At 48.2% G+C, this 18,746-nt stretch overlaps 1 long non-coding RNA gene across 1 annotated transcript in view; it reads right to left on the reverse strand.

The window, feature by feature from the left end:
* The window catches only part of LOC140134273 (uncharacterized), a 40,516-nt gene extending 22,192 nt beyond the window's left edge, over positions 1-18,324 (reverse strand). The window contains exon 1 of the long non-coding RNA XR_011856175.1: positions 18,138-18,324. This is a non-coding gene — a long non-coding RNA (uncharacterized lncRNA). The remainder of the gene's footprint in view (positions 1-18,137) is intronic.
* Between the last annotated feature and the right edge of the window lie 422 nt (positions 18,325-18,746).

Genomic DNA, 18,746 nt, shown 5'->3' on the forward strand with positions numbered 1-18,746 from the left:
AAATAATTTTATTTTTCAGTAAATCACTACATTTGCCATTGTGTAAAACTTTATTTTTATTTATTTGAGATGGAGCCATCCACAATCCCATTTCCATGGCCCGTCATATAAATGGATGTACACGGCTTCGTGGCTTTCCTTCCTATGAGAAGTTAATAAAGATTCTGTCTTCTCTCCAATGAATACCCGCAAAGGAAGCAGCCAAATCAGATAATACAATCCTCAAAGCATTCATATTAGACAAACAAGCTCTGTTACACACATATCTGCCGTCCTGAGACTGTCTGCTATGGATACATATTAATGAAAAAGATAGCCGGCCTTAAATCACCGCAGGGGCTCTGCCAAATATGCCATAATTAAAAATATTAACGTGAAAATCTTGGATATATTCAATGTCTGAAAGGTTGGGAAAATGTTCTATTGTTCCTATGTCTTGTACCTGCGTCTATCATTATCACATTCCTTGCCCAATAAATATTCTCAATATGAGGAGCACTCCCCTGCCAGGTTATTTGATGGACAGAAGAAGCATTTGCTTTGATTTAAAGGGATTGATTAGCAGGGAAAATTGGTGTAATTGCTGCAATCATTCCCATTGTCACGGCAGATTTACTTACCCGGCCCATTCGCGATCCAGCGGCGCGTTCTCTGCGGTGGATTCGGATCTTCCGGCGATTCACTATGGTAGTTCCTCCGACGTCCACTAGGTGTCGCTGCTGCGCTGAAGAGCATCGGAACGCACTGGAGTTCACCGAGCCGGGCTGAGTGAAGGCAAGCACGTGCCGAGTGATACTTTTTTTTTTAAATGCAGCGGTTTTTCCGAATCCGTCGGGTTTTCGTTCGCCCACGCCCCCCGATTTCCGTCGCGTGCCTGCCAGCGCCGATGCGCCACAATCCGATCGGGTTCTCCAAAAACCCGGGGCAATACAGGGAAAATCAGCGCAAATCGGAAATATTCGGGTAACACGTCGGGAAAACGCAAATCGGGCCCTTAGTAAATGACCTCCAGTGCCTCTGCCTCTTAGGAGTTGCCTTTTTAGCATGTTGCGTAACCATGGGTATTCACTATTTGAAATTGGAAAGATTGACTGGCTGTAGACATCTCACAGCAAGGCTGCATACACAAACGTATGCCAGCTCGCAGGGGCGTAACTTTTGGGGCTGAAGAGGTTGTGATCGTACCCGGGCCCAAAAGGTTTAGGCGGCCCTTATGGTGTCACTTTCCCATATGAGAAGACTATAACTATAAACCATACATTATATTCGGGGGCCTGGAACAGACTTTGCACTGGGGCCCATCAGCTTCTAGTTACGCCCCTGTCGGCTTGCCATGGAGAGGAGGAGGGGTGACCCCTCTCCATAGAAATGCACGGCGTATGTCCAATCTTTTCCCCGTGTACAGAGCGGTGCGATCATTGCCATCAACAGGAGACATATGTACATATATCCCCAATACAATAGTGTGAATGTAGCCCAAGTTTGCGGTCTGTGCCTTCCCATAGAAGTCCATTACTATATGAAAAAATCAGCAAACAAAGAGGGCCGTATTTGCAGACTAGATGCTAGTTAAAACGCAGGGCACACTATCAGATGCCAGCGAGATCTATGCGCCCATATGCACCTGACTTTTTGTATATTAGGTATAAGCAATGTGACGTATGTTTCGAACTACATGATTGGTCTGCCACCATACTACTGTGTATCTGATATACAGTATATATACCTTGCCTAACGATACCACAGCACACCTGTACGTTGGGGTGCTGTGATGGTGGTCTGTGGTGTCCCCGGTGCTTACGAGCATTATGCAACGCCCTGGGGTGGTAAATGATTTGCAGCGTGTATGACCTGTTGTTCTGGGTAGTCTTGTGCTAATACTATGAGTGAGAGATGTATCATAAGTCTCTTAGAGCAAAACTGTTCTAGTTGTCGATGGCAACCAATCAGAGCTCAGCTTTCATTTTCCCACAGCTGTTTATTAAACTAAAGCTGAGCTCTGATTGGTTTCCTTGGGCAACTAGACCAGTTTTACCTCAGAAACTTATGATGAACCTATATACTCTTTATGAGGGACTGACCACCACCATGTTTTGTTATTGTAGCTTTTTTGGGTTTATATTGGGACATTGTACGTGGGGGGCTACAGAAAAGATTCCTTAATAAGGGGGGGCTACAGAAAGAGGGGCATTATAAGTGGCCATCTACAGAAAGGGGGTAGTGTAAGTGGGAGGCTACAGAAAGGGGGTCTTATAAGTAAGGGCTACAATAATGCGACATTATACTATGTGGGGTTCCATTAAAAGCTGTATTATTAGATAATATATACATTTTCATTAAATGATATTTAACCTTTAGGTCCTTGTTGTTGGTTTTATTTTCCCACACCTCGCTGCTTTGCAACCAAAGGTTTGCTATGGGGCTCATTATTTTCTAGCCAGGGTAGTGACTGTAGGCACCAAATTTATCTTAATGGGGCACATTTACTTATCCGTCCCATCGCGATCCACAAGGTGCGTTGTCCAACGAGGATTCGGAGCTGCCGCGATTCACTAAGATCGTGCGCCCGATATCCTGCATGTGTCGCTTCTCCGCTCAGGTCCGCCGGAGTTCACCTTCTTCTTCCTGGTGCATGTAAGTGCATTGTCTTGCGACAAAATTTTGAATGTTAAAACCCGAATCAGTTGGGTTGTCCGACGGCCACACCCCCCGATTTGTGTCACATGAAAGTCGGTGCAATTGTACCAAAATCCGATCGTGTGCTCCAAAAACCCCAGTTAAATGCGTTGCAAAATGTAAAAAGTCGGGAAACCCAACGAAAATGCGGTCCGCGGATCCTTAGTAAATAAGCCCCAATGTGTTGCCAACATTTTTCCCCTATGAAGCGATATCTATGCTAACGCTTTAGTGGATGTTTTCTACCTACATGTCATATGTTTAGTGTTGTTTCAAAGTCGACATTTTAATAGACGTTGTTCTCCAAGATGTTCGGTACAACCTTTCTGCCGAGTCCCGAGTGTGGAAGTACCGAGAATTAGTTTTTTTTTAAAATGAAGGTCACACCAAATATTAGCACCATCCATGTCTTTTCTCATCAATTATTTCAGCCATACTTGAAAGTAACTTATATTTTCCTATTAAGTACTTTAAAATTTGTCAAAGCCTTGAAATATTTATTTTCCAAGCTTAAAAAATATTTGTAGTCATTCAATATTTTTCAGGCTCGCTAAATATTTACAATAAAAATAGCTCTGTTATTTTAGGGATGAATAGATGACTTTGCTTTAAAGACATGTTCAGCTTCAACATGGTGTGCCCCTAAAAATGAATAAATAATCTCTAGTAAAACAAAAGTCTAATTGTTCCAAACATGAATCATTTCTTTTTTATCTGTTGTTGGGAAAGCTGGGTGACACAAAGTGGACATATATATTGTGATTAGAGATGAGCGTCCACTAAAATGCTCGGGTACTCGTTATTCGAGACAAACTTTTCCCGATGCTCGAGTGCTCGTCTCGAATGACGAGCCCCATTGAAGTCAATGGGAGACTCGAGCATTTTTCAAGGGGACCAAGGCTCTGCACAGGGAAGCTTGGCCAAACACCTGGGAACCTCAGAAAAGGATGGAAACACCACGGAAATGGACAGGAAACAGCGGGGGCAGCATGCATGGATGCCTCTGAGGCTGCTTAATCGCACCATTATGCCAAAATTATGGGCAACAGCATGGCCATGACAGAGTGACCGAATGAGACTAGATAGCATCTAAAACATGCAATAATTGACCCTGACACTATAGGGGACGGCATGCAGAGGCAGCGGCAGCAGCGGCAGGCTAGAGAGTGGCATGGCGACATACCCTAAATGGACTCAGGTTTCACCAAAGGAGGTGAAATGATTTCCTATGTGAACAAAAGGTTGACGGTATATTTAGTCGATAACACAGCATGGTGGCGACATAGTGACCAAGTTCCATAACGTATCTGGTGAAACACCCGAAAAATGAGCCTGACACAGCTCTTTTGGTAAGGGTACGACATGTGGAGGCAGCCATGGAGACGACTTCCATGATTAAGAGCGACAGTATGGGGCATTCATATTGCGCTGCTATGATTGCAACTTCAGGTCTCCAGCATGGCGGCGACAGATGGGCCGAGTTCCAATATGTATATGGTGAAACACCTGAAAATTCTGCCTGACACAGCTCGTTTGATAAGGGGACGATGTATGGAGGCAGTGAACTAGTAGTAGATTAAAGGTACTGCAGTTAAAACTATGTTAGTTGGATCTTGAGATGGAGCTGGCGCTCCGCTGCCAGGCGAGCTTTCGCCAATCCAAGCCCCTGTCTCTAGGCTACTCTCCAAACAGCACTTCTAAGAACCTTTTGTATAAGATCAAGTGTAGTAGCGTTCTTATAAGTTTGGGTTATGGCGGGTGAGGGGAATGTAAACTGATGCGCAAGAAGCGCTGAAATAATATCGGTAAATGATAAAAGTTTGCCAGTATATTATGTGGATTACACAGCAGGGTGGCGACAAAGTTAACAAGTTTGATGTGGAATCCATGAAAACAACCCAAAATTCTGCCTGACACAGCTCGTTTGATAAGGAGACCATGTATGGAGGCAGCTATATGGACGACTTTTGGAGGCAGCTATGGCGATGACGTGTGGAGGTAGCAATGGAGACAACGTGTGGAGCCAGCTAAATAGACAACATGTGGAGGCTGCTATGGAGACAATTTAATTTGGATAGTGCCTGTATGTGGCAGTCCAAAAAAGTTTTCAAACCAGAGGAGCAGGTAGGTGGTCCTCCAGAAAAATTAAATAAATTGAGTGCCTGTATGTGGCAGTCCAAAAAAGTTTTCAAACCAGAGGAGCAGGTAGGTGGTCCTCCAGAAAAATTAAATAGATTGAGTGCCTGTATGTGGCACTCCCAAAAATTGCTTAAAACAGAGGACCGGGTAGGTGGCCCTCCAGAAAAATTTAATACTAAGGGCCCGATTCGTGTTTTCCCTATGTGTTACCCGAATATTTCCGAATATTGCCGATTGTACCTGAATTGCCCCGGGATTTTGGCGCACGCGATAGGATTGTGGCGCATCGGCGCTGGCATGCACGCAACGGAAATCGGGGGGCGTGGCCGAACGAAAACCTAACGTATTCGGAAAAACCGCCGCATTTAATAACCGAAAATGTGTCGCTTGGGAAGCGCTTACCTTCACCTGGTCCGGCTCGGTGTATTCCGGCGCGATCAGATGCATTTCAGCGCAGCAGCGCCACCTAGTGGACGGCGGAGGAACTGCCATCATAAATCCCGTCCGGACCCGAATCCTGTTCAGAGAACGCGCCGCTGGATTGCGAATGGGCCGGGTAAGAAAATCTGCCCCATAGAGTACTATAGCTAGAGCCAGTTGGCCCTGGCAAAAAATAGCCAGTTTCCTCTGCTTTAGTGTACAAAGAAGAGGAGAAGGAGGACAATGAGGAGGAGGAGTACATACATTATTCAGGTTGAGCTTCTTTCACCTGGTAGAGAATGAAAATCCGGAGAAGTCCAGGCTTTATTCATCTTGATAAGCGTCAGCCTGTCAGCGCTGTCAGTCGACAGGCGTGTACGCTTATCGGTGATGATGCCACCAGCTGCACTGAAAACCCGCTCGGACAACACGCTAGCGGCAGGGCAGGCAAGAACCTCCAAGGCGTACAGCGCCAGTTCGTGCCACATGTCCAGCTTTGAAACCCAGTAGTTGTAGGGAGCTGTGTGATCATTTAGGGCGATGGTATGGTCAGCTACGTACTCCCTCACCATCTTTCTGTAAAGATCAGCCCTACTCTGCCGAGACTGGGGACAGGTGACAGTGTCTTGCTGGGGTGACATAAAACTGGCAAAGGCCTTGTAAAGCATACCCCTGCCAGTGCCGGAAAAGCTGCCTGCTCGCCTACTCTCCCTCGCTACTTGTCTCGCAGAAGTACGCCCTCTGCCGCTAGCGCAGTCAGAAGGGAAATACTGTTTCAGCTTGTGCACCAGGGCCTGCTGGTATTCATGCATTCTCACACTCCTTTCCTCTCCAGGGATGAGCGTGGAAAGATTTTGCTTGTACCGTGGGTCCAGGAGAGTGAATACCCAGTAATCTGTGCTGGAATAAATTCTTTGAACGCGAGGGTCACGGGATAGGCAGCCTAGCATGAAATCTGCCATATGCACCAGAGTACCAACGCGTAAGAATTCACTCCCCTCACTGGCCTGACTGTCCATTTCCTCCTCCTCCAACTCCTCCAACTCCTCTTCTTCTGCCCATACACGCTGAACAGTGAAGGACTGAACAATGGTCCCCTCTTCTGTCTCGCCAACATTCTCCTCCTCTTCCCCCTGATCCTCCTCCACCTCCTCCGATATGCGCTGAGAAACAGACCTAAGGGTGCTTTGGCTATCAACAAGGGAATCTTCTTCCCCCGTCTCTTGTGACGAGCGCAAAGCTTCCGACTTCATGCTGATCAGAGAGTTTTTCAACAGGCCAAGCAGCGGGATGGTGAGGCTGATGATGGCGGCATCGCCACTGACCATCTGTGTTGACTCCTCAAAGTTACTCAGCACCTGACAGATATCAGACATCCACGTCCACTCCTCATTGTAGACTTGAGGAAGCTGACTGACCTGACTACCAGTTCTGGTGGAAGTTCACATCTGGCAGTCTACAATCGCTGCTGGTAAACTGGATAACATGGTTAATGTTGAATTCCACTTCGTGAGCACGTCGCACAACAGTCGGTGAGCGGGCAGTTGGAGGCGGCGCTGCGCTGCCCTGAGAGTGGCAGCATCTGTGCTGGACTTCCTGAAATGCGCACAGATGCAGCGCACCTTTGTGAGCAAATCAGACAGATTGGGGTATGTCTTGAGGAAACGCTGAACTATGAGATTTAACACATGGGCCAGGCATGGCACATGTGTCAGTCTGCCGAGTTGCAGAGCCGCCACCAGGTTACGGCCGTTGTCACACACAACCATGCCTGGCTTCAGGTTCAGCGGTGCCAGCCACAGATCGGTCTGCGCCGTGATGCCCTGTAATAGCTCTTGGGCGGTGTGCCTTTTATCGCCTAGGCTCAGCAGTTTGAGCACCGCCTGCTGTCGCTTAGCGACGGCACTGCTGCTGTGCTTAGAGCTACCGACTGATGGCGCCATGCCCACGGATGGTAATTCGGAGGAGGGGTGGGAGGAGGAGGAGGCATAGTAGGCCTTTGAGACCTGGACCGAGGTAGGCCCCGCAATCCTCGGCGTCGGCAGTATATGAGCAGCCCCAGGGTCAGACTCGGTCCCAACCTCCACCAAGTTAACCCAATGTGCTGTTAGCAATGTGCCCTGCCCGGCAGCACTCGTCCACGTGTCCGTGGTCAGGTGGACCTTGTCAGAAACGGCGTTGGTCAGGGCACGGATGATGTTCTCTGACACGTGCTTGTTCAGGGCTGGGACGGCACATCGGGAAAAGTAGTGGCGGCTGGGGACCGAATACCGAGGGGCGGCCGCCGCCATGAGGTTTCGAAAGGCCTCGGTCTCTACCAGCCTATAGGGCAGCATCTTCAGGCTAAGCAACTTGGAGATGTGGACGTTGAGGGCTTGGGCATGTGGGTGGGTTGCGCTATACTTCCTATTGCGCTCCAGCGTCTGGGGTATGGAGAGCTGAACGCTGGTGGATGCTGTGGAGGATCGTGGAGGCGAAGATGGGGTTTTCGCACGGGAGGTGTTTGGGCCGGGGTCCTGGGCAGGGGGCTGACTAGCAGATGACACAGGGGAAGGAGCAGTGGTGTGCCCGGCCGGAGGTGAACGGGCTTGGTGCCGTTGAGTGGGGTGTTTAGCATTCATATGCCTGCGCATACTGGTGGTAGTTAAGCTAGTAGTTGTGGAACCCCTGCTGATCCTGGTTTGGCACAGGTTGCACACCACAGTCCATCGGTCATCCGGTGTTTCTTTAAAGAACCTCCAGACTTCTGAAAATCTAGCCCTCGCCACGGGAGCTTGACTACGGGCAACATTTGGCGCTGATGCACCAGCTCTGGCCCTGCCTCTCCGTCTGGCCCCACCACTGCCTCTTCCAACCTGTTCTGCTATAGGACTCGCCTCCGTCTCAGAAGCACTGTGTTCACCCGGCCTATCAACCCAGCTTGGGTCTGTCACCTCATCATGCTCCGATCCCTCAGTCTGCTCCCCCCTCAGACTTCCTGCCCTGACAACAACTTCACAACTGTCTGACAACCATGTCTCCTCATCGTCCGACACCTCTTTACACACTTCTTCCACTACGTCAAAAATGTCATCATCACCCACAGACTGCGATCGGTGGAAAACCTGGGCATCGGAAAATAGCTCAGCAGCAACCGGACAAGTGGTTTGTGACTCTGGGAAGGGTCCAGAAAACAGTTCCTCAGAGTATGCCGGTTCAAATGCCAAATTTTGCTGGGAGGGGGCAGACTGGGGGGAAGGAGGCTGAGGTGGAGGAGCTGGAGGAGTGCTGATTTCGGTGACATGGGTGGACTGCGTGGAAGACTGACTGGTGGACAAATAGCTAGTAGCATTGTCGGCAATCCACAACATCACCTCTTTGCACTGTTCTGGCCTCAACAGTGCTCTACCATGAGTCCCAGTAACTTGAGACATGATGAACCTAGGGAGTGTAGCTCTGCGGCGTTCCCCTGCTCCCTCATCAGCAGGTGGTGTCTCACCCCGCCCAGGACCACGGCCTCTGACCCCTGCAGTAGTTGGACGCCCACGTCCACGCCCTCGTCCTCTACCCCTAGCCCTCGGGTTAAACATTTTCCAAATTAAAGTGTAAACTTTAAATTTTTTTTTTGTTGTTTTTAAACAAAACGATGCTATCCTATTGCTATGGCTAGTTTCTTACCTACACTGACAGCACACAACTGGATTTTGTGCTGTGCCTGATGACTTTGAGTTATAAAAAGAAATAAAGGTAAAAAAAAATAAATCAGCAGACTCTGCCTAATTCTAATCAAACCCCTAATAAATTGTCCCACTTCAGTGTTTGAGGTGGATATGCGTGTCACTAAGAGCTAAACACAACGGTCGCAAGTCTCCCAGCAAATTCCTCACAATATGGTACTAGCTGCACTACTAATGCCAGCAAGCCCAGCCACAAGCAAACAAAAAAAAGGAAAATATAACGCTATTGTAGGCCTAAGTAAGCCTTTGGGGTTCTCCTATGGCTATTTTCTAGTCTACACTGAAAGCACACTGCTTTGCAAGATGACTTTGAGCTTTAAAAAGAAATAAAGGTAAAAAAAAATAAATCAGCAGACTGTGCCTTATTCTAATCAAACCCCTAATAAATTGTCCCACTTCGGTGTTTAAGGTGGATATGTGTGTCACTAAGAGCTAAACACAGCGGTCGCAAGTCTCCCTGCAAATTACTCACAATATGGTACTAGCTGCACTACTAATGGCAGGAAGCCCAGCCACAGGCAAACCAAAAAAAAGTAAAATAAAACGTTATTGTAGCCCTAACAAGGGCTGTTGGGTTGTTGTAGAATCACTCCTGCCTAACACTATTCTAATAGAACACCCTAACGCTTTCCCTGACCAGCAGCAGCTCTCTCCCTAGCGGCATCCAGACACAGAATGATCCGAGCAGTGCGGGCAGGGACTAGTCTATTCCAGGGTCACCTGATCAGGCCAGCCAACCACTGCTATCGACGTGTAAGGGTACCACGTCATGCTGGGTGGAGTGCAGAGTCTCCTGGCTTGTGATTGGCTCTGTTTCTGGCCGCCAAAAATCACAACAGCGGGAGATGCCATTTTCTCGAGCGGGCGAAGTATTCGTCCGAGCAACGAGCAGTTTCGAGTACGCTAATGCTCGAACGAGCATCAAGCTCAGACGAGTATGTTCGCTCATCTCTAGTAAAGAACGATCTCAAGATCCCTGTGGCTGAACTCCAGATATGTATTATGGAGGTGGGAGAAAATTCCACAACTGCAGATAGAAGCCTCTCCAAACATATGAAGCCCCATACAGTGTGCAAAACACACGAAGGACTCCCAGACTATGAGAAATAAGATTCTCGGGTCTGATGACACCAAGTTTGAACTTTTTGATTATAATTCTAAGTGGTGGAGAAAACCAGGCGCTGCTCATCACCTGCCAAATACAATCCCAGCAGTGACATGGTGGGGGCAATATCATGCTAAGAGGGCAGGAACAGGGGCACTGGGTGCAATGCAAGGTCTTTTCCAGAGTACCCTGGACCTCAGACTGGGCTGAACCCTCCAACAAGACAATAACCCTAAGCTTACAGCTACAATAACACAGAGGCTTCAGATCATCTCTTGTGACCATTCCTGACTGGCCCAACCATATCCTAAACCCAATGGAGCGTCTCTGAGGGGCCTGGAAAATGGCCTCCACCAACGTTCACCATCCAACTTGAGGGAACTGGAGAGGATCTGCAAGGAGGAGGCAGAGGATCCCCAAATCCAGGGGTGAGAGAGTTCTAGCATCTTACCAAGAAGACTCCAGGCTGCACCAGCTCCAAAGCTTCTACTCAACACTGAGCAAAGGGGCTGAATACTTATCACCAGGGGCTGAATACTTATCCCCAGGGGCCAAATACAGTACTTATCACGGGGGCTGAATACTTTTTACTGGGGGCTGAATACTTATCACCAGGGGCTGAATACTTATCCCCAGGAGCCAAATACACTACTTATCACCAGGGGCTGAATACTTATCACCGGGGGCTGAATACTTATCACCGGGGGCTGAATACTTATCACCGGGGGCCGAATACTTATCACCGGGGGCTGAATGCTTATCACCAGGGGCTGAATACTTATCACCAGGGGCTGAATACTTATCACCAGGGGCTGAATACTTATCTCCGGGGGCTGAATACTTATAACCGGGGGCTGAATACTTATCACCAGGGGCTGAATGCTTATCACCGGGGGCTGAATACTTATAACCGGGGGCTGAATACTTATCACCAGGGGCTGAATGCTTATCACCGGGGGCTGAATACTTATCACCGGGGGCAAAATACTTATCACCGGGGGCTGAATGCTTATCACCAGGGGCTGAATACTTATCACCGGGGGCTGAATACTTATCACCGGGGGCTGAATGCTTATCATCAGGGGCTGAATACTTATCACCACGGGCTGAATACTTATCACCAGGTGCTGAATACTTATCACCAGGGGCCGAATACTTATCACCAGGGGCTAAATACTTATCACCATGGGCTGAATACCTATCACCATAGGCTGAATACTCATCACCAAGGGCTGAATACTTATCACCAGGGGCTGAATACTTATCACCAGGGGCTGAATACTTATTTCCGGGGGCTGAATACTTATCAACGGGGGCTCAATACTTATCACCGGGGACTGAATACTTATCACCGGGGGCTAAATACTTATCACCAGGGGCTGAATACTTATCACCGGGGGCTGAAGACTTATCACCAGGGGCTGAAGACTTATCATCGGGGGCTGATTACTTATCACCGGGGGCTGAATACTCATCACTGGGGGCTGAAAACTTATCACCGGGGCTGAATACTTATCACAAGAGGCAGAATGCTTATCATCAGGGGCTGAATACTTATCACCACGGGCTGAATACTTATCACCGGAGGCTGAATACTTATCACCAGGGGCTGAATACTTATCACCGGAGGCTGAATACTTATCACCAGGGTCTGAATACTTATCACCAGGGCTGAATACTTATCACCGGGGGCTGAATACTCATCACCAGAGGCTGAATACTTATCACCGGGGGCTGAATACTCATCACCGGGGGCTGAATACTTATCACCAAAGGCTGAATACTTATCACCAGGGGCTGAATACTTATTACCAGGAGCTGAATACTTATCACCTGGGACCGAATACTTAACACCAGGAGCTGAATACTTATCACCAGGGGCTGAATGCTTGTCACCAGGGGCTGAATACTTATCACCGGGGAAAAATACTTATCACCGGGGGCTGAATGCTTATCACCAGGGGCTGAATACTTATCACCGGGGGCTGAATACTTATCACCGGGGGCTGAATGCTTATCATCAGGGGCTGAATACTTATCACCACGGGCTGAATACTTATCACCAGGGGCTGAATACTTATCACCAGGGGCCGAATACTTATCACCAGGGGCTAAATACTTATCACCATGGGCTGAATACCTATCACCATGGGCTGAATACTCATCACCAAGGGCTGAATACTTATCACCAGGGGCTGAATACTTATCACCAGGGGCTGAATACTTATTTCCGGGGGCTGAATACTTATCACCGGGGGCTGAATACTTATCACCGGGGACTGAATACTTATCACCGGAGGCTAAATACTTATCACCAGGGGCTTAATACTTATCACCGGGGGCTGAATACTTATCACCGGGGGCTGAAGACTTATCACCAGGGGCTGAAGACTTATCATCGGGGGCTGAATAGTTATCACCGGGGGCTGAATCCTCATCACCGCTGGCTGAATACTTATCACCGGGGCTAAATACTTATCACCATGGGCTGAATACCTATCACCATGGGCTGAATACTCATCACCAAGGGCTGAATACTTATCACCAGGGGCTGAATACTTATCACCAGGGGCTGAATACTTATTTCCGGGGGCTGAATACTTATCACCGGGGGCTCAATACTTATCACCGGGGACTGAAAACTTATCACCGGGGGCTAAATACTTATCACCAGGGGCTGAATACTTATCACCGGGGGCTGAAAACTTATCACCAGGGGCTGAATACTTATCACCGGGGGGCTGAATACTTATCACCAGGGGCTGAATACTTATCACCGGGGGCTGAATACTTATCACCGGGGGCTGAATACTTATCACCGGGGGCTGAAGACTTATCACCAGGGGCTGAAGACTTATCATGGGGGCTGAATAGTTATCACCGGGGGCTGAATCCTCATCACCGCTGGCTGAATACTTATCACCGGGGCTGATTACTTATCACCGGGGGCTGAATACTCATCACCGGGGGCTGAAAACTTATCACCGGGGCTGAATACTTATCACAAGAGGCTGAATGCTTATCATCAGGGGCTGAATACTTATCACCACGGGCTGAATACTTATCACCGGAGGCTGAATACTTATCACCAGGGGCTGAATACTTATCACCGGAGGCTGAATACTTATCACCAGGGTCTGAATACTTATCCCCGGGGGCTGAATACTTATCACCAGGGGCCGAATACTTATCACCGTAGGCTGAATACTTATCACCAGGGTCTGAATACTTATCCCCGGGGGCTGAATACTTATCACCGGGGGCTGAATACTTATCACCGGGGCTGAAAATTTATCACCGGGGCTGAATACTTATCACCGGGGGCTGAATACTCATCACCAGAGGCTGAATACTTATCACCGGGGGCTGAATACTTATCACCGGGGGCTGAATACTTATCACCAAAGGCTGAATACTTATCACCAGGGGCTGAATACTTACCACCGGGGGCTGAATACTTATCACCAGGGGCTGAAGACCTATCACCGGGGGTCGAAAAATTATCACCAGGGGCTGAATACTTATCACCAGGGGCTGAATACTTATCTCCAGGAGCTGAATACTTATCACCAGGGGGCTGAATACTCATCACCGGGGGCTGAATACTTATCACCGGGGGCTGAATACTTATCACCGGGGGGCTGAAAACTCATCACCGGGGGTCGAAAAATTATCACCAGGGGCTGAATACTTATCACTGGGGCCTGAATACTTATCACCGGGGGCTGAATACTTATCACTGGGGGCTGAATACTTATCACCGTGGCTGAATACTTACCACCAGGGCCTGAATACTTATCACCAATGGCTGAATACTTATCACCGGGGGCTGAATACTTATCACCAGGGGCTAAATACTTATCACCGGGGGCTAAATACTTATCACCGGGGGATGAATACTTATCACCGGGGGCTGAATACTTATCACCAGGGGCCGAATACTTATCACCGGGGGATGAATACTTATCACCAGGGGCCGAATACTTATCACCGGGGCTGAATACTTATCACAAGAGGCTGAATGCTTATCATCAGGGGCTGAATACTTATCACCAGGGGCTGAATACTTATCACCAGGGGCTGAATACTTATCACCGGGGGCTGAATACTCATCACCAGAGGCTGAATACTTATCACCGGGGGCTGAGTACTCATCACCGAGGGCTGAATACTTATCACCAGAGGCTGAATACTTATCACCAGGGGCTGAATACTTATTACCAGGAGCTGAATACTTATCACCTGGGACCGAATACTTATCACCAGGAGCTGAATACTTATCACCAGGGGCTGAATGCTTGTCACCAGGGGCTGAATACTTATCACCGGGGGCTGAATACTTATCACCGGGGGCTGAATACTTATCACCAGGGGCTGAAGACCTATCACCGGGGGTCGAAAAATTATCACCAGGGGCTGAATACTTATCACCGGGGGGCTGAATACTCATCACCGGGGGCTGAATACTTATCACCAGGGGCTGAATACTTATCACCGGGGGCTGAATACTTATCACCGGGGGGCTGAATACTCATCACCGGGGGCTGAATACTTATCACCAGGGGCTGAATACTTATCACTGGGGCCTGAATACTTATCACCGGGGGCTGAATACTTATCACCAGGGGCTGAATACTTATCACCAGGGCTTGAATACTTATCACCAGGGGCTGAATACTTATCACCGGGGGCTGAATACTTATCACCAGGGGCTAAATACTTATCACCAGGGGCCGGATACTTATCACCGTGGCTGAATACTTATCACCAGGGCCTGAATACTTATCACCGGGGGCTGAATACTTATCACCGGGGCTGAATACTTATCACCAGGGGCTGAATACTTATCACCAGGGGCTGAATACTTATCACTGGGGGCTGAATACTTATCACCGGGGGCTAAATACTTATCACCAGCGGCTAAATACTTATCACCAGGGGCCGAATACTTATCACCGGGGGAGGAATACTTATCACCGGGGCGAAATACTTATCAGCGGGGGCTGAATACTTATCACCGGGGCTAAATACTTATCACCAGGGGCTGAATACTTATCACCGGGGGCTGAATACTTATCACCGGGGGCTGAATACTTACCACCAGGGGCTGAATACTTATCACTGGGGGCTGAATACTTATCACCAGGGCCTGAATACTTATCACCGGGGGCTGAATACTTATCACCGGGGGCTGAATACTTATCACCGTGGCTGAATACTTATCACCAGGGCCTGAATACTTATCACCAGGGGCTGAATACTTATCACCGGGGGCTGAATTCTTATCACCGGCTAAATACTTATCACCAGGGGCCGAATACTTATCACCGGGGGATGAATACTTATCATCGGGGCTGAATACTTATCACCGGGGGCTGAATACTTATCACCGGGGCTGAATACTTATCACCAGGGGCTAAATACTTTCACCAGGGGCCGAATACTTATCACCGGGGGCTGAATATTTATCACCAGGGGCCGAATACTTATCACCGGGGGCTGAATACTTATCACCGGGGCTGAATACTTATCACCAGGGGCTGAATACTTATCACCGGGGCTGAATACTTATCACCAGGGGCTGAATACTTATCACCGGGGGCTAAATACTTATCACCAGCGGCTAAATACTTATCACCAGGGGCCGAATACTTATCACCGGGGGAGGAATATTTATCACCGGGGCGAAATACTTATCAGCGGGGGCTGAATACTTATCACCGGGGCTGAATACTTATCACCAGGGGCTGAATACTTATCACCGGGGGCTGAATAATTATCACCGGGGGCTGAATACTTACCACCAGGGCCTGAATACTTATCACCAGGGGGTGAATACTTATCACCGGGGGCTGAATCCTTATCACCAGGGGCTAAATACTTATCACCAGGGGCCGAATACTTATCACCGGGGGATGAATACTTATCATCGGGGCTGAATACTTATCACTAGGGACTAAATACTTATCACCAGGGGCTGAATACTTATCATCAGGGGCTGAATACTTATCATCGGGGGCTGAATACTTATCACCGGGGGCTGAATACTTATCACCAGGGGCTAAATACTTTTCACCAGGGGTCGAATACTTATCACCGGGGGCTGAATATTTATCAAAAGGGGCCGAATACTTATCACCGGGGGCTGAATACTTATCACCGGGGCTGAATACTTATCACTGGGGGCTGAATACTTATCACCAGGGGCTGAATACTTATCACCAGGGGCTGAATACTTATCACCGGGGGCTGAATACTTATCACCAGGGGCTGAATACTTATCACCGGGGGCTGAATACTTATCACCGGGGCTGAATACTTATCACTAGGGTCTGGATACTTATCACCGGGGGCTGAATACTCATCACCGGGGGCTTAATACTTATCACCTTGGGCGGAATACTTATCACCGGGGGCTTAATACTTATCACCGGGGGCTGAATACTTATCACCAGGGGCTGAATACTTATCACCGGGGGCTAAATACTTATCACCAGGAGCTGAATACTTATCACCGGGGGCTGAATACTTATCACCAGGGGCTGAATACTTATCATCGGTAGCTGAATACTTATCACCAGGGGCTGAATACTTATCATCGGGGGCTGAATACTTATGACCATAGGCTGAATACTAATCACCGGGGGCTGAATACTTATCACCGGGGGCTGAATACTTATCACCTGGGGCTGAATACTTATCACCAGGGGCTGAATACTTATCACCAGGGGCTGAATACTTATAACCGGGGGCTGAATACTTACCACCAGGGGCTGAATACTTATCACCGGGGGCTGAATACTTACCACCGGGGGCTGAATACTTATCACAGGGGGCTGAATACTTACCACCAGGGGCTGAATACTTATCACCAGGGGCTGAATACTTATCACCAGGGGCTGAATACTTATCACAGGGGGCTGAATACTTATCATCAGGGGCTGAATATTTATCACCAGGGGCCTGAATACTTATCACCAGGGGCTGAATACTTATCACCGGGGGCTGGATACTTACCACCAGGGGCTGAATACTTATCACCGGGGGCTGGATACTTACCACCAGGGGCTGAATACTTATCACCGGGGGCTGAATACTTACCACCGGGGGCTGAATACTTGTCACCGGGGGCTGAATACTTATCACCAGGGGTTGAATACTTATCACCGGGGGCTGAATACTTACCAACGGGGGCTGAATACTTATCACCAGGGGCTAAACACTTATCACCGGGGGCTGAATACTTATCACCAGGGGCTGAATACTTATCACCGGGGCTGAATACTTATCACCGGGGGCTGAATACTTATCACCAGGAGCTGAATACTTATCACCAGGGGCTGAATACTTATCACCAGGGGCTGAATACTTATCACCAGGAGCTGAATACTTATCACCAGGGGCTGAATACTTATCACCAGGGGCTGAATACTTATCACCAGGGGCTGAATACTTATCACCGGGGGCTGAATACTTACCACCAGGGGCTTAATACTTATCACCGGGGGCTGAATACTTATCTCTGGGGGCTGATACTTATCACCGGGGGCTGAATACTTATCACCAGGGGCTGAATACTTATCTCTGGGGGCTGATACTTATCACCGGGGGCTGAATACTTATCTCTGGGGGCTGATACTTATCACCGGGGGCTGAATACTTATCCCCAGGTGATATTTGAATTTTTCTTGTTTAATATTAACCAAAAAAATTTTTTTTTCTGTCAAGATGGGGGCAGAGGGCACATTAATGAGCAAAAAAGAACTTTATTGATCTTACCAATTGGGTGCAATGAAACAAAGAGTGAAAAATGTACAGGGGTCTTAATACTTTCTGTGCCCATTGTATATTGTGCTGGATTGTATGTTTAGTATACACCTAGGACTATATACCAAGAACTGACTTTACGCGCTATGTGTATAGGCAATCGCCGGGTTCCATAGGTTTATTCTTAAGAACATTATGGTTTTTAGAATTCAAACTTAGGAAAAAATAAAAATGAAAATTAACGGATGCTCATAAAATATTCTGGTCACTAAGGAGTTAACATTGAAGAACTGCAGAGAGGGGAGAATTCTGACCTCTCTGTGATGTCACGGAATGATGAGCTGCTGGCTCCTCCTCCCACATTGTAACATCCTGCTTTTTGATTGGTTTCCTTACTGCTATAGAATAGCTGCTGCTTGTGATGTCATGGAATATTGAGTTTGGCTCCTCCCCCCACATTATGACTTCACGTTGGTATATAAGAAGCTGCGGAACTGACACACCCCTGAGGGTTTCTGTAGGTGTTGGAGGTAAGTCGCTGTGTCCCCGGCTCTTGTTTGTGTCCTTCATTCTCTTCTCTCTTGTCTCCTCCTCTTCAGTAATGGCCACTTATTTACTTTCCCTGTTTTGCAGAGTTGTTGTTGGAGAATTTGTTGAGTGATTTTGGTGAGTGATTTTGAGGTAAGTTCATGTTTCCTATTAATGTACATTTGGGAGGGGGGGGGGGATTTATCAATGTGTCCCAAGTTCCGTCAGTTTAGTGGAGGAAAACCCGAGTCATATTCTGCGCCAGATTTATCACTCTGTTAATGAATCTGGTGCAGGATAAGTCTGCCGGTTTCCAGTTTAGACCTACTTTAAAGTGGTCTAAATTCTGCAACACAATTTTTGGCCCCCTTTTAGACCACACCATGCCCCTTTTC

Source organism: Engystomops pustulosus, chromosome 5, assembly GCF_040894005.1.
Source record: "Engystomops pustulosus chromosome 5, aEngPut4.maternal, whole genome shotgun sequence".
NCBI classification, from domain to species: Eukaryota; Metazoa; Chordata; class Amphibia; order Anura; family Leptodactylidae; genus Engystomops; species Engystomops pustulosus.